This window comes from Pseudophryne corroboree, chromosome 7, assembly GCF_028390025.1.
Source record: "Pseudophryne corroboree isolate aPseCor3 chromosome 7, aPseCor3.hap2, whole genome shotgun sequence".
Classification (NCBI taxonomy): domain Eukaryota; kingdom Metazoa; phylum Chordata; class Amphibia; order Anura; family Myobatrachidae; genus Pseudophryne; species Pseudophryne corroboree.
In genome coordinates, this window is record NC_086450.1 from 447,892,126 (window position 1) to 447,908,228 (window position 16,103).

General features: G+C 50.1%; 1 protein-coding gene across 4 annotated transcripts in view; it reads left to right on the top strand.

The window, feature by feature from the left end:
• The window catches only part of CREBBP (CREB binding protein), a 108,447-nt gene that overhangs the window by 30,962 nt on the left and 61,382 nt on the right, over positions 1–16,103 (top strand). The gene's annotated exons all lie outside the window — the stretch shown is intronic.

The following is a 16,103-nucleotide window of genomic DNA, read 5'->3' on the forward strand; positions in this document are numbered from 1 at the left end:
TATGGTTTTTTTACAGCTGCAGCACTACACATCCATGCTGAAGCAATTGCAGGTCTCAGTATAGTTCCTGAGTGTGTATACACAGACTTCAGGATAGCCTCCTGCTTTCTATCTGCAGGCTCCTTTAAGGCGGCCGTATCCTGAGACGGCAGTGCCACCTTTTTTGATAAGCGTGTGAGCACCTTGTCCACCCTAGGGATGTTTCCCAACGCAACCTGTCCGTTGGCGGGAAAGGGTACGCCATTAGTAACCTCTTAGAAATCACTAATTTCTAATCTGGGGAACACCACGCTTCTTCACACAATTCATTTAACTCATCAGATGGGGGAAAAGTCACTGGCTGCTTTTTCTCCCCAAACATAATACCCTTTTTAGTGGTAACCGGGTTAATGTCAGAAATGTGCAACACATTTTTCATTGCCGTAATCATGCATCGGATGGCCCTTGTGGACTGTACATTTGTCTCATCCTCGTCTACACTGGAGTCAGACTCCGTGTCGACATCCGTGTCTGCCATCTGAGGTAGCGGGCGTTTTTGAGCCCCTGATGGACTCTGAGACGCCTGGGCAGGCGCGGGCTGAGATGCCGGCTGTCCCAAAGCTGTTACGTCATCGAACCTTTTATGCAAGGAGTTGACACTGTCTGTTAATACCTTCCACATATCCATCCACTCTGGTGTCGGCCCCGCAGGGGGCGACATCACACTTATCGGCTCCTGCTCCGCCTCCACGTAAGCGTCCTCATCAAACATGTCGACACAGCCGTACCGACACACCACACACACACACACACACACACACACACACACACACACACACACACACACACACACACACACACACACACGGAGTGCTCTGACTGAGGACAGGACCCCACAAAGTCCTTTGGGGAGACAGAGAGAGAGTATGCCAGCACACACCAGAGCGCTATATAACAGAGGGATTTACACTAACACAAAGTGAATTTTCCCCCAATAGCTGCTTATATCACCTTTTGCGCCTAAATTTATGTGCCCCCCCTCTCTTTTTTACCCTTCTCGTAGTGTATACTGCAGGGGAGAGCCTGGGGAGCGTCCTTCCAGCGGAGCTGTGAAGAGAAAATGGTGCCGGTGTGCTGAGGGAGATAGCCCCGCCCCCTCCGCGGCGGGCTTCTCCCGCTTTTTTTATAATATTATTGGCGGGGGATTAGGCACATATACAGTTTATAACTGTATTATGTGCACATTTGCCAAAAAGGTATACATATTGCAGCCCAGGGCGCCCCCCCCCCCCCAGCGCCCTGCACCCACCAGTGACCGGAGTGTGTGGTGTGCTGTGGGAGCAATGGCGCACAGCTGCAGTGCTGTGCGCTACCTTATTGAAGACTGGAGTCTTCAGCCGCCGATTTTCTCCTGGTTCTTCTGGCTCTGCAAGGGGGACGGCGGCGCGGCTCCGGGAACGGACGATCGAGGTCGGGCCCTGTGTTCGATCCCTCTGGAGCTAATGGTGTCCAGTAGCCTTAGAAGCACAAGCTAGCTGCAAGCAGGTAGGTTCGCTTCTCTCCCCTCAGTCCCTCGTAGCAGTGAGTCTGTTGCCAGCAGATCTCACTGAAAATAAAAAACCTAACAAATACTTTCTTTTCTAGTAAGCTCAGGAGAGCCCACTAGGTGCATCCAGCTCTGGCCGGGCACAGATTCTAACTGAGGTCTGGAGGAGGGGCATAGAGGGAGGAGCCAGTGCACACCAGATATAGTACCTAATCTTACTTTTAAGAGTGCCCAGTCTCCTGCGGAGCCCGTCTATTCCCCATGGTCCTTACGGAGTACCCAGCATTCACTAGGACGTCAGAGAAATATAAAGCACTGAATGAAATACACAAACTGTAGGCAAAGATATTAATAAAATAGCAACAATATATAGATATATAACCATAATAAAAAAAAATAAATGTTTTTTATAGGCATTCATCAAAGCAATTCAATTGTTGCTCCGATCAGGCGCCCATTTCTTTATAAGTTCCAGTATTCGCACCAGGGCTCCAGTATTAGCCACGCAAATTGTCTAAACCTGACTAAAATAGTGCCCGCAATGCGAAAAAGTCCTGTTTGATCATAACAGAACACTTTTCGCACATTTCTGGCTGCAAGCAGGAACGATGGCTCAGGCGCTGATTGCGCCCAAACAGCAGAACATTTGGGGGGGGGGGGTGATCTATAATAAACCACGTTTTCATTTGGTATGCCTTAAAATGGGTACCTGATATATCACACAGTAGTTATACAGTGAAGAACCATATATCTTCCTCTATGGGGCTGATTCAGTTATTTTCATTGCAGATGTCACTAGAAGGCGCCAGACGGCAGCACATCAATTGTTCTGCCATTCAGGCGCACAGCACCCATGGAAGACACTTTTTTTTTCTCGGAGCCTCCTTAGGTATGAGAACTAATGTGTGCAACCTCAGCACTTTGGGTGTCCTAACAGTAGTTTAGACTGCTAATCCCAGTCTGTTTGGATGTGATATGCTTGGGTGCCTAAACAACAATCGCATTGTGACAGTCATGTTTACGGCTAAACCCGTCTAAAGTTCTGCTTTGGGTGTCCAGACTCTCGTTTGGACGCCCAAATTGCCGACTTTACACACACTTCTTCTTGCACCTTAGGAGTCTGCAAGATCAAATATTAGCCGTGCGGCTACTGGGCATCTAAATTCAGCAATTATTTAATTGCTCTATTTTGCGCCCCCTAGTGGTAGCTGCAGGGTTAAACAATTGAATCTGCCCCTATATGTCTATACTGGCAGTATATTCGAGTCAGAAGGTAGCACCACCAACATACAGATCTGTCTTCAAACACTATTGCTGCAGTCCCACTAAACATCTCTCTGCGCCAGGTCACGAGCAACTAAATTGGGCCGTGCGCCATCTTCTCGCAAAAGTAAATGTTAATCGCAATGCGTTGCAACAAAACCTCTTCATGAGGCTGCACTGATTGATTTTATATGTGATTCTTGTATATCGGCGTGCGTCTGAGTCTGTATACAATGCAGTGGCAGCGCATTTTTACGCCACGTTCTGTTGTTTTTCATATACAGACTCTGACTCGTACAGATTCCAGTGCCACGTATCAAATCAGTTGGTACAGCCTTGTGAAGGATTTGTTGTGACGTATTGCAGTTAAGATGCGCATTCACACGTGAAACTCTCTGGTTTCAGAGTGGCTCACTTGCACACGGTGTCTCGCCACACGTGGCATGTTGAGGTAGGATGAGGACACATCTGTAATCTACCAAATAATCTTTTCTGCTGCAGGGTACACTGGGCTCCACAAGGAATGGACAATGGGGTGTAGAGTAGGATCTTGATCTGAGGCACCAACAGGCTCAAATCTTTTGACTGTTCCCAGAATGCATAGCGCTGCCTCCTATATCACCCCACCTCCTTGCACAGGATCTCCGTTTTGTAGTTGGTGCTGCAGTAGCAGGCACTTAACAGAGGGGCTGCTCCAGGCAGCCCTAAGAAGAGCTTTTTTTCTGAGGAAAAAAGTGAAGACTTCAAGGGCAGCAGCAGTGTTACATGTCAGTGGACATTCACGGCTGCAGCTCCTGCTCTCCCCAGCGGCGCTGTACACTCCCGAGCCCTGGTTGCCGGGTAACTACAGCTGGAGGCTCCAGTTTTCTTCTTGTCAGGCACACACGACGGGGGCTCTCCGGTATCGCGTGGCCGCACTTCGGGAGGGGGTAAGTGTGTCCCGCTTGCGGGACCCGGTCTTTATCGCGATCCGGCGCGGTCAGTGGGAGGCGGGCCGTGCGCGCTGGCGGTGGACACTGTGGCAGTACAGGTGATCCCACTAGATCACCAGGGCATGGGACAGGTCAGGTTTTCTCTATAAACCGTTTTATTAGAGTCCGCAGTACCCGGTGGTTTTGCCAGCAGGGGGATAGAGCTTGGACCTGAAGCCCCTCCCCCAGCCCCAGGGCGCCATTTTCTGCAAATGTTCCCGCCCTGGAGCTGCATATCTGTCTCTCCCTCACTCCCTAGCAGTGTCTGCGGCGCCATTATCCCTCAGCTCACTGTTCCTGGGAATGCTTGGGCAAATCCTCCTATGTAAAGCCGCCTGGTTATCAGTGCTGTGACTTTACAAGACACTTAAGTATTCTACTTGCCTTTTTTAGTCAGTGTTAGTTAAGAAAGAGTGCATTTAGTCAGGGTTTCCTAGTACAATTACCCTGTGATATACATCCTGTTCTTACTGTGTACTGTTATATCTATTGTTATATAGCTGTGTAAGCTAGTCCAGTGCAGTATTATTGTTAGTAATAACCTCTGCATTGTACAAACTGTGACTTTCTGTGTGTGCATTTGATAGCTGAGTGGTGTCCATTTCGTGTCTTTCACTCAACCTGCTATCCCTATATTCTATAACCTGAGGGGGCTTGGTGCGTCAGGTTTTATCTAATATAGGATTTTCACAAAGATATACTGTATTACGTATTTTTCTCTGTGATTTAGTCACCATATCTCTCCTTTATCTCTGCTGGTGCTGACTACACTGCGCAGGGGTTTGGGCTAGAGGTATCGTGCTACTGACAAATTGTACTGTGTTACCTGATACTGCAAGTTATATCATGTCTGCTTCTGAGGGTAACGGTTCTGGGGCTGAACACACTGCCGGTGTTGCTGAAGCCGCAGATACCTATTAGGAGAATATAGCAGCTTTGGGCTCTGGTTCTGGGGGCTCCTTGCCCCCCAGTGGGACGGTGGCAACGAGGGCAAATAATGACCCGCCGTGGTCCACTTTTTCCACGCTTCTGCATACGCTAGTTCATAAACTAACACCCCCCTATGGGACCCCCAATGCCGGTACAACCGTTTGTGGTCCTTGCCGTTGGCAGACGATTCATCTGCTCAAATAAAGAAGTTGAACCAGTCCCTGACTACTAAAAAGTCTGACCGTCGCTCGCCTACATCCAAGGGGTCCTCTAAGCGAGCGCTTGTCTCCTCACAATCCACTGCTGTCACTGACACCTCGTCGGATGAAGACTGCGCTTACACTGACCCCACAGATTCTGACTCGGATACGGCTAATGGGGAGGGTAGTTCACATTTGGATGTTCCTGATCTCTTGGAGGCTATTAAGTTAATTTTACAGATTACGGATGATCCCGAGCCATCCGTTCCTCCTAAAAAACCAGATAGGTTCAAGCGTCAGAAGGTGATAAAACAAGTTTTACCTCACTCGGACCACCTAATTGATATACGTCAGGAACCCTGGGAAAACCCGGGTACGAAGTTTGTGCCTCAAAAGAAGATGCTGTCTCGCTATCCCCTCGCGCCGGAGCTGTCTAAGAATTGGGAAACGCCTCCTCCACTGGACTCACATGTGGCTAGGATGGTGGTTTCCTCAGCTCTACCGGTCACCACCGTCACGTCTCTAAAAGAGCCTACGGCTAAATGTGTGGAGGGTTGTCTGAAAGCGATTTACACCCTCATGGGTGCTGCACAAAGGCTCATTATTGCAGCTACTTGGGCTGCAGAGGCCAATGAAGCATGGGCCTTGGAGTTAGATGCTGAAATCTCCTCTGACCATGCTAGACAATGCTTGTCTTATATTGTCACAGCTTCTCGTTATATTAAAGAGGCGGCTTCTGATGCCGGTATCCTGGCAGCCAAGGCCCCTACTACATCAGTCCTGGCTCGCCGGATATTGTGGCTGAGATCCTGGTCTGTGGATCTGGACTCTAGAAAAACCCTGGAGGTACTCCCTTTTAAGGGAGATATTCTATTTGGGGACGATTTAAATAAGATTGTGGCTGACTTGGCTACTGCCAAAACTGCCTGTCTGCCAAGTACTGCTCCTTCTGTGTCGAAGGCTAAAGGTACTTCCTTTCGCCCCTTTCGTCCTTCAGGTAAAGCAAAAGGTCAGGCGTACAACAAGCAGGCCCGCACTTCCAAACCTTGTAAGCCTAAGCCCAAAAGAGCCTGGGCGGCCCGTCAGCCAGCTTCCAAGACAGATAAGCCTGCCGCATGACGGGGCAGGCCTCCCTCTGGGGGATCCCAGGGTGGGGGGCCGGCTTCTAGGGTATACCCAGGAATGGTTGAAGACCACTTCAGATGCCTGGGTACGGGAAGTCGTCACACGAGGTTACGCCATAGCCTTCAAAAACCGACCCCCTCTTCGATTTTGCCAGACAGATGTCCCGTTGGACAAGACAAAGGCAAACACACTACATTCGGTGGTACAGACCCTCCTGGATACAGGAGTCGTAGTACAGGTGCCTCTTGCGCAGAGGGGCCGGGGGTACTATTCTCCGCTGTTTCTAGTCCCGAAACCGAATGGGTCCTCCCCACCCATTCTCAACCTCAAGGCATTGAACAGGTTTGTGAAGGTTTCCAAGTTCTGGATGGAAACCCTTCGCTCTATAGTTCTGGCCTTGGAACCTGGGGACTTCATGGTATCCCTGGATATACAGGATGCTTACCTGCATGTTCCTATAGCAGTGTCTCATCAGCAATACCTGAGATTTGCGATTGGCAACTGCCATTACCAGTTTCGGGCGTTACCTTTTGGTTTAACAACGGCTCCGTGAGTCTTTACAAAAGTCATGGCGGTGATGACGGTGGTACTCCGCCGTCAAGGGGTCAGGATACTGCCATATTTGGACGACTTGTTAATCCTGGCAAATTCCCCAGAACTTCTCCTGTGTCATCTAGATGTGACGGTCCGGTTTCTGCAAGCCCACGGGTGGATCATCAACTGGAAGAAGTCATCCCTGATCCCTGCTCAGAGCATGGTGCATCTGGGAGCACTATTGGACACTCACAACCAGCGGTTGTTCCTGTCTCAGGAGAAAGTCCTGACACTTCAGTACAGGATTCGTTGCTTCCTATCTTGTCCGCAAGTGTCGATACATTCGGCGATGCAGGTGCTGGGCCTCATGGTGTCAGCATTCGACATGGTGGAGTACGCTCCATTTCATTCTCGCCCTCTCGAGAGGCTGATTCTAGCCAAATGGGACGGCCTGCCTCACCGGATTAGGTCTCAAATGATCTCATTGACTCCGGAGGTCCGTCTATCGCTGCTCTGGTGGTTCCGGGACCAACAACTGTGCAGGGGCCGTCCGTTCTGGATATCCGACTGGGTCCTGTTGACGACAGATGCCAGTCTAAGAGGTTGGGGCGCGGTGCTGGAGCAACACTCCCTTCAGGGGCGGTGGACCAAGGAGGAGTCCCTCCTCTCGATCAATATTCTGGAGTTGCGGGCGGTCTTCAATGCCTTGAACCTAGCCCAGCATTTAATTCAGAACCGTCCTGTTCAAGTACAGTCGGACAACGCCACCACAGTGGCTTACATAAATCATCAAAGCGGCACTCGAAGCCGCCTAGCAATGAAGGAAGTCTCACGGATTCTACAGTGGGCAGAACGCCATCTACCGGCCATATCGCCAATATTCATTCCGGGAGTCCTTAATTGGGAAGCGGACTTTCTCAGTCGTCAGGACGTGCATGCCGGCGAGTGGGGCCTCCATCCAGAAGTGTTTCAACTCCTGGTCGAAAGGTGGGGCCTTCCAGATGTGTATCTGATGGCGTCTCGACACAATCACAAGGTTCCGGTCTTCGGAGCAAGGACAAGGGATCCTCAAGCAGCGTTCGTGGATGCGCTGGCGGTACCGTGGAGGTTTCGGCTGCCGTACGTGTTCCCTCCGGTGTCACTCCTGCCCAGGGTAATTCGGAAGTTCAAGCGAGAAAAAGGAATTCTGCTTCTCATAGCTCCAGCGTGGCCCAGACAGCCCTGGTTATCAGACCTGCAAGGCTTATCGTCAGAGCATCCAATTCTACTTCCACAACGCCCAGACCTCCTCGTTCAGGGCCCCTGTGTCTACCAGGACCTAGCCCGGCTGTCTTTGACGGCGTGGCTGTTGAAGCTTCCGTCTTAAGGGCTAAAGGGTTTTCTGAGGCGGTCATTCAAACTATGTTGCGGGCCCGGAAACCGGCTTCGGCTCAGATTTACTATAGGGTCTGGCATTCTTACTTTGTTTGGTGCGCATCTAACGATTATGACGCTTCCAAGTGTAGTATAGCCAAGTTGTTGGCTTTTCTTCAGCAGGGCCTGGACTTAGGCCTGCGTCTGGCCTCCCTCAAGGTTCAAATATCTGCCTTGTCGGTGTGGTTTCATAGAAAAATTGCGACCTTACCTGATGTGCATACCTTTACTCAGGGCGTGTTGCGTATCCAACCTCCCTATGTCCCGCCTGTGGCTCCTTGGGACTTTTCGTGGTTTTGGAGGCGTTACATGAGTCTCCGTTTGAACCTCTTGGTTCAGCTGACCTTAAGTGGCTTTCCCTTAAAGTGGTGTTTCTGCTGGCTATTGCTTCAGCTAGAAGAGTGTCGGATTTGGGTGCCTTGTCCTGTAGTTCCCCATGTCTGATATTTCACCGTGACCGGGCGGTTCTTAGGACTCGTCCCGGCTATCTACCTAAGGTGGTTTCTTCGTTCCACCTTAATCAGGAGATTGTAGTTCCGGCACTTGTTTCTCCTGATCTGTCTCCCAAAGAGCGGTCTTTGGATGTGGTACGGGCTCTCCGTATCTATGTGAAGAGAACTGCTCCTATTAGGAAATCTGATTCTCTTTTTATTGTGTTTGGGTTTCACAAACGGGGCTGGCCTGCTCACAAGCAAACTCTGGCCAGATGGATTAGAATGGTGATTGCACATGCTTATGTGAAGGCTGGTCTCTCTGATCCAAGGCCCATTCTACTCTGTCTGTTGGACCTTCTTGGGTGGCCCAACGTGGTGCGACCCTTGAACAATTGTGCAAGGCGGCTACGTGGTCCTCTGTGAACACGTTCATAAGGTTCTATGCCTTCGATACTGCCGCTTCCCAGGATGCTTCCTTTGGACGCCGGGTTCTTGTGCCCGCTACAGTGCGTCCCCTCCCGTAAGGAACTGCTTTAGGACATCCCCATTGCCCATTCCTTGTGTAGCCCAGTGTACCCCGCAGCAGAAAACGAGTTTTATGGTAAGAACTTACCTTTGTTAAAACTCTTTCTGCGAGGTACACTGGGCTCCACAAGGCGCCCACCCTGACGCACTTAGCTTCTTTGGGTTGGTATGGCACTAGCCGCTGACACGTCTCCTGTCGTGAGAGTGTGGTGTATGTGGCTACTAACCGTTGTCTTCTCTTTTCCTGCTACTGCATTGGACTGGTTAACTAAAAACTGAGATCCTGTGCAGGGAGGCGGGGTGATATAGGAGGCGGCGCTATGCATTCTGGGAACAGTCAAAGCTTTGAGCCTGGTGGTGCCTCGGATCAAGATCCTACTCTACACCCCATTGTCCATTCCTTGTGGAGCCCAGTGTACCTCGCAGAAAGAGTTTTAACAAAGGTAAGTTCTTACCATAAAACTCGTTTTATATGCAAATTGACTGTAATTGGCGCATCCCACTTAGCAAATTCCCTTTCTCACTATTAATCCTTGGTACAGGATATCTCTCCATCTCATTTAGTGGGCAGCCTGCTTACCTCTTTGCAGCCCTCCATAGGGTATCCGTTCAGATGGTCGACATGGACAAATGGTCGACACAGCTTTAAAAAAAAAAAAAAATCCACGTGGACTATGATTGGGAATAGTAACCTGTGCTGAGTGCAGCGGAGCGAGGCAGCTTGCCCGCAGCGCGAGCCGTGTAAGGGGACGCGGTACACTAATTGGGGTTCCTGGTCATGTTACGGAAAAATGACACCAAAAACAGGTCAAAAATCCATGTCGACCTTTTTGTGTCGACCCTTTGTCCATGTTGACCATGTCCATGTCGAACTAATGACGGTCGACCTTAACATTGTCGACCATTCATACCGGAACCCCTCCACAGGTAGTGAGGAACCGTGCCCTAAAAATCTGTCTCTTGGCTCTTTCGGAAAGGGCTGATGGAGAGTGGCCTAGGGTGTAGTGCCAACGACGAGGAAGAAATGACTGTTCTCCGTCCTGGTGGGCTTCCCAGTGCGAAACCACACCAGGGAGAAAATCCCAACATCATGGCACCTTGCACAGGGCCCAGCACAGCTATTATAGGCTGCTACCCCTGGACTGTATAAAAACCATCCACATATTAGCAGCTGTATGTGCCTTCTGGAAGTCAAGGTAAAGCTATTGTGTGAAAGTGACTCAGTGAGACTTTTGTGAACAGGAGCACAGGCAACTAAAGGCCCTGAATCCATAGCAACCAATCAGATCTGGTTTTCATTTCCTGAACGCATAATAAAAGGAGTTTGAATCGTGTTGCTATGGGTGAGGAGTTTCTCTCTCTCTGTAGTTACCTGTGTATTAGGTATTGCATGTGTGCGGATAGGGCTGTGAATATTGCTGCTTATATTCAGTGTTTCTGTAAATGCTTATTTCTATGCTGTTATGGAGACATTAGCAAAACTTCCTTTCCAGAATATGTCTATTATGAGAACAAGATGATGTCTGTTACAATTTGATCTGTCTACATTCAACCATGCATAAAAAACAAACAAAACAAAAAAAGCAAAATTGGGCACCTGTTACAGTTTAGACAGCATGGTTGGTGTTGTGGTCAGCTGTATTGCCTCACAGCCCTGAGTTCAATTCCTGACCAAGGTACTCTGTGTGTGTTTGCGTGGTTTCCCTCCCCCACTTCCAAAACATACTGGTAGATTAATTGGTTGCTGGCTAAAAAATAACCTTTTTTTCTCTGACGTCCTAGTGGATGCTGGGAACTCCGTAAGGACCATGGGGAATAGCGGCTCCGCAGGAGACTGGGCACAACTAAGAAAGATTTAGGACTACCTGGTGTGCACTGGCTCCTCCCTCTATGCCCCTCCTCCAGACCTCAGTTAGAATTTTGTGCCCGGCCGAGCTGGATGCACACTAGGGGCTCTCCTGAGCTCCTAGAAAAGAAAGTATAATTTAGGTTTTTTATTTTCAGTGAGATCTGCTGGCAACAGACTCACTGCTACGAGGGACTAAGTGGAGAGAAGCGAACCTACCTGCTTGCAGCTAGCTTGGGCTTCTAGGCTACTGGACACCATTAGCTCCAGAGGGATCGAACACAGGCCCAGCCTCGGTCGTCCGGTCCCGGAGCTGCGCCGCCATCCCCCTTACAGAGCCAGAAGCAAGAAGACGTTCCTGGAAATCGGCGGCAGAAGACTTCGGTCTTCATTAAGGTAGCGCACAGCACTGCAGCTGTGCGCCATTGCTCCCCATGCACACCACACACTCCGGTCACTGATGGGCCCTGGGCTGCAATAATAGTACCTTGCTGGCAAAATAAACACATAATATAGTCATTAAGACTATTTATGTGTAAAATCCCCTGCCAGATATACATATAAAAAAGCGGGAGAAGTCAGCCGGAAAAGGGGCGGGGCTATCTCCCTCAGCACACTGGCGCCATTTTCCCTCACAGCTCCGCTGGAAGGACGCTCCCCAGGCTCTCCCCTGCAGTTTCCAGACTACATAGGGTAAAAAAGAGAGGGGGGGGCACTAAATTTAGGCGCAATCTGTGTAATATCAGCAGCTATAGGGGAAAAATCACTGTGGGTAGTGTGAATCCCTGTATATATAGCGCTCTGGTGTGTGCTGGCATACTCGCTCTCTGTCTCCCCAAAGGACTTTGTGGGGTCCTGTCCTCAGTCAGAGCATTCCCTGTGTGTGTGCGGTGTGTCGGTACGGCTGTGTCGACATGTTTGATGAGGCTTATGTGGAGGCGGAGCAGATGCCGATAAATGTGATGTCACCCCCTGCGGGGTCGACACCTGAGTGGATGGACATGTGGAAGGAATTACGCGACAGTGTCAACTCCTTACATAAAAGGTTTGACGACATAGCAGATGTGGGACAGCCGGCTTCTCAGCCCGTGCCTGCCCAGGCGTCTCAAAAGCCATCAGGGGCCCTAAAACGCCCACTACCTCAGATGGCAGACACAGATGTCGACACGGATACTGACTCCAGTGTCGACGACGATGAGACTAGTGTACATTCCAATAGAGCCACCCGTTACATGATTACGGCAATGAAAAATGTGTTGCACATTTCAGATATTACCCCAGGTACCACAAAAAAGGGTATTATGTTTGGGGAGAAAAAGCTTCCAGTGGTTTTTCCCCCATCTGATGAATTAAATGAAGTGTGTGAAGAAGCGTGGGTTTCCCCCGATAAGAAACTGGTAATTTCTAAAAGGTTACTAATGGCGTACCCTTTCCCGCCAAAGGATAGGTCACGTTGGGAGACATCCCCTAGGGTGGATAAAGCGCTCACACGTCTGTCAAAAAAGGTGGCACTACCGTCTCCGGACACGGCCACCCTAAAGGACCCTGCAGATAGAAAGCAGGAGGCTATCCTGAAGTCTGTATATACACACTCAGGTACTATACTGAGACCTGCTATTGCTTCAGCATGGATGTGCAGTGCTGCAGCTGCGTGGTCAGATTCCCTGTCAAATAACATAGATACCTTAGACAGGGACACTATATTGCTAACCATAGAGCATATTAAAGACGCAGTCTTATACATGAGAGATGCACAGAGGGATATTTGCCGGCTGGCATCTAAAATAAACGCAATGTCCATTTCTGCCAGGAGAGGATTGTGGACTCGGCAGTGGACAGGTGATGCTGATTCTAAAAGGCACATGGAAGTTTTGCCTTACAAGGGTGAGGAGTTGTTTGGGGATGGTCTCTCGGACCTCGTTTCCACAGCTACAGCTGGGAAATCAACATTTTTACCTCATGTTCCCTCACAGCCGAAGAAAGCACCGTATTATCAGGTACAGTCCTTTCAGTCCCAGAAAGGCAAGCGGGTTAAAGGCGCGTCCTTTCTGCCCAGAGGCAGAGGTAGAGGGAAAAAGCTGCAGCATACAGCCAGTTCCCAGGAACAAAAGTCCTCCCCCGCTTCCTCTAAGTCCACCGCATGACGCTGGGGCTCCACAGGCGGAGCCAGGTACGGTGGGGGCCCATCTCAAGTACTTCAGCGACCAGTGGGCTCGCTCACGGGTGGATCCCTGGATTCTACAGGTAGTATCTCAGGGGTACAAGCTGGAGTTCGAGACGTCTCCCCCTCGCTGTTTCCTCAAATCTGCCTTGCCGACAGCTCCCTCGGACAGGGAGGCAGTGCTGGAGGCAATTCACAAGCTGTATTCGCAGCAGGTGATAGTCAAGGTACCCCTCCTTCAACAAGGACGGGGTTGCTATTCCACAATGTTTGTGGTACCGAAACCGGACGGTTCGGTGAGACCCATCCTAAATTTGAAATCCTTGAACACTTATATACGAAGGTTCAAGTTCAAAATGGAATCGCTCAGGGCGGTTATTGCAAGCCTGGACGAAAGGGATTACATGGTATCACTGGACATCAAGGCTGCTTACCTGCATGTCCCCATTTACCCCCCTCAACAGGAGTACCTCAGATTTGTGGTACAGGACTGTCATTACCAATTCCAGACGTTGCCGTTTGGTCTGTCCACGGCACCGAGGGTATTTACCAAGGTAATGGCAGAGATGATGATACTCCTTCGAAAAAAGGGAGTTATAATTATCCCGTACTTGGACGATCTCCTTATAAAGGCAAGGTCCAGGGAACAGTTGCTACAACAGCACGGCTGGATCCTGAACATTCCGAAGTCGCAGCTGGTTCCTACAACGCGTCTACTGTTCCTGGGGATGGTTCTCGACACAGAACAGAAAAAAGTGTTTCTCCCGGAGGAGAAGGCCAAGGAGTTGTCATCTCTAGTCAGAGACCTCCTAAAACCAAAACAGGTGTCGGTGCACCACTGCACGCGAGTCCTGGGAAAAATGGTGGCTTCTTACGAAGCAATTCCATTCGGAAGGTTCCATGCAAGGATCTTTCAGTGGGATCTGTTGGACAAGTGGTCCGGATCGCATCTTCAGATGCATCGGCTGATAACCCTGTCTCCAAGGGCCAGGGTGTCGCTGCTGTGGTGGCTGCAGAGTGCTCATCTTCTAGAGGGCCGCAGATTCGGCATACAGGACTGGGTCCTGGTGACCACGGATGCCAGCCTTCGAGGTTGGGGGGCAGTCACGCAAGGAAGAAACTTCCAAGGACAATGGTCAAGTCAGGAGACTTCCCTACACATAAATATTCTGGAACTAAGGGCCATTTACAATGCCCTAAGTCAGGCAAGACCCCTGCTTCAACACCAGCCGGTGCTGATCCAGTCAGCCAACATCACGGCGGTCGCCCATGTAAACCGACAGGGCGGCACAAGAAGCAGGATGGCGATGGTAGAAGCCACAAGGATTCTCCGATGGGCGGAAAATCACGTGTTAGCACTGTCAGCAGTGTTCATTCCGGGAGTGGACAACTGGGAAGCAGACTTCCTCAGCAGACACGACCTCCACCCGGGAGAGTGGGGACTTCATCCAGAAGTCTTCAAAATGCTGGTAAACCGTTGGGAAAGACCACATGTGGACATGATGGCGTCCCGCCTCAACAAAAAGTTGAAAAGATATTGCGCCAGGTCAAGGGACCCTCAGGCGATAGCTGTGGACGCTCTAGTGACACCGTGGGTGTACCAGTCGGTTTATGTGTTCCCTCCTCTACCTCTCATACCCAAGGTACTGAGAATAATAAGAAGAAGAAGAGGAGTAAGAACTATACTAGTGGTTCCGGATTGGCCAAGAAGAGCCTGGTACCCGGAACTTCAAGAGATGTTATCAGAGGACCCATGGCCTCTGCCGCTCAGACAGGACCTGCTGCTGCAGGGGCCCTGTCTGTTCCAAGACTTACCGCAACTGCGTTTGACGGCATGGCGGTTGAACACCGGATCCTAAAAGAAAAAGGCATTCCGGAGGAAGTTATTCCTACACTGATTAAAGCTAGGAAAGAGGTGACCGCAAACCATTATCACCGCATATGGCGGAAATATGTTGCGTGGTGAGGCCAGGAAGGCCCCAACGGAGGAATTTCAACTGGGTCGTTTTCTGCACTTCCTGCAGTTAGGAGTGACTATGGGCCTAAAATTGGGCTCCATTAAGGTCCAGATTTCGGCTCTGTCCATTTTCTTCCAAAAAGAACTGGCTTCACTGCCTGAAGTTCAGACTTTTGTTAAAGGAGTGCTGCATATTCAGCCCCCGTTTGTGCCTCCAGTGGCACCGTGGGATCTCAACGCGGTGTTGGATTTCCTAAAGTCGCATTGGTTTGAGCCACTTAAGACCGTGGAGCTAAAATACCTCACGTGGAAAGTGGTCATGCTGTTGGCCCTGGCGTCGGCCAGGCGTGTATCAGAATTGGCGGCTTTGTCATGTAAAAGCCCTTATTTGATTTTTCATACGGATAGGGCGGAATTGAGGACTCGTTCCCAATTCCTTCCTAAGGTGGTATCAGCGTTTCATGTGAACCAACCTATTGTGGTGCCTGCGGCTACTCGGGACTTGGAGGACTCCAAGTTGCTGGACGTAGTCAGGGCCCTGAAAATATATGTTTCCAGGACGGCTGGAGTCAGGAAAACTGACTCGCTATTTATCCTGTATGCACCCAACAAGCTGGGTGCTCCTGCTTCTAAGCAGACTATTGCTCGCTGGATCTGTAGCACGATTCAACTTGCACATTCTGCGGCTGGACTGCCGCATCCTAAATCGGTAAAAACCCATTCCACGAGGAAAGTGGGCTCTTCTTGGGCGGCTGCCCGAGGGGTCTCGGCTTTACAACTTTGCCGAGCTGCTACTTGGTCGGGTTCAAACACTTTTGCAAGATTCTACAAGTTTGATACCCTGGCTGAGGAGGACCTTGAGTTTGCTCATTCGGTGCTGCAGAGTCATCCGCACTCTCCCGCCCGTTTGGGAGCTTTGGTATAATCCCCATGGTCCTTACGGAGTTCCCAGCATCCACTAGGACGTCAGAGAAAATAAGATTTTACTCACCGGTAAATCTATTTCTCGTAGTCCGTAGTGGATGCTGGGCGCCCATCCCAAGTGCGGATTGTCTGCAATACTTGTATATAGTTATTGCCTAACTAAAGGGTTATTGTTATGAGCCATCTGTTGAGAGGCTCAGTTATTTTTCATACTGTTAACTGGGTATGGTATCACGAGTTATACGATGTGGCTGGTATGAGTCTTACCCGGGATTCCAAAATCCTTTCCTTATTG